The 553-nt window shown below is 67.1% G+C and overlaps 1 protein-coding gene across 1 annotated transcript in view; it reads left to right on the top strand.

Annotated features, from left to right (window-relative positions):
• The first annotated feature begins 59 nt into the window (after positions 1-59).
• LOC127750700 (POU domain, class 3, transcription factor 2-like) overlaps positions 60-553 on the top strand; it is a 14,822-nt gene continuing 14,328 nt past the window's right edge. The window contains exon 1 of the mRNA XM_052273036.1: positions 60-333. The gene's annotated coding sequence lies outside the window, so the exon portion shown is untranslated. The remainder of the gene's footprint in view (positions 334-553) is intronic.

Genomic DNA, 553 nt, shown 5'->3' with positions numbered 1-553 from the left:
TGCGGCCCGGCCCCGGCGGCCCATGGCGTGGCCGCGGCGTGCGCTGGCGTGCCAGTCGGCTCTGTAGCCTGTCGCGGACCTGAGGACGCCTGCGCCAGCCTGCGCCGCTCCGGGCGGGTTCCTCTGCCACCGCGGTGGTGCTTGGCGTGCGGTTGTTGTGACAGCGCGGTGACGGCGCACGTGTGACAGTGTGTCTGTGTGTGTGTTGGTGCCATAGAGCTTCGCTCCACAGAAGACGCCGTCGTCGCCTCCGGCGCCCTCCCGCGAGTGAGTCGCGGGTCAGCCATTCGGCCGGACCTGCAGGACCCCCGGCACCCGGTCTGAGCCCCCCAGGTGAGCTGGACTTTCAAAGGGTTTTCTCGGCAGCAGGCTGAATCCCTTGTCTCACGCGGGGGCCCTGGTTGGCACGAGAGGGAGAGGACCCTCGTGTGCTGTGGACCATCTTGCCGATTGGTTATAGCGAACTGAAGCAACTCGTTCTTCCGGCCATGCATCCCATATCCCGCGTCTTGCGTCCCAGGCTACAGAACTCAGCTGGGGGTGCTGGACGGTC

The sequence above is a fragment of the Frankliniella occidentalis genome, unplaced genomic scaffold, assembly GCF_000697945.3.
Source record: "Frankliniella occidentalis isolate FOCC.00 unplaced genomic scaffold, Focc_3.1 Scaffold240, whole genome shotgun sequence".
Lineage (NCBI taxonomy): Eukaryota > Metazoa > Arthropoda > Insecta > Thysanoptera > Thripidae > Frankliniella > Frankliniella occidentalis.
Note: the sequence above shows the minus strand (reverse complement) of the source record. Positions and strands in the feature narration are given on the sequence as shown.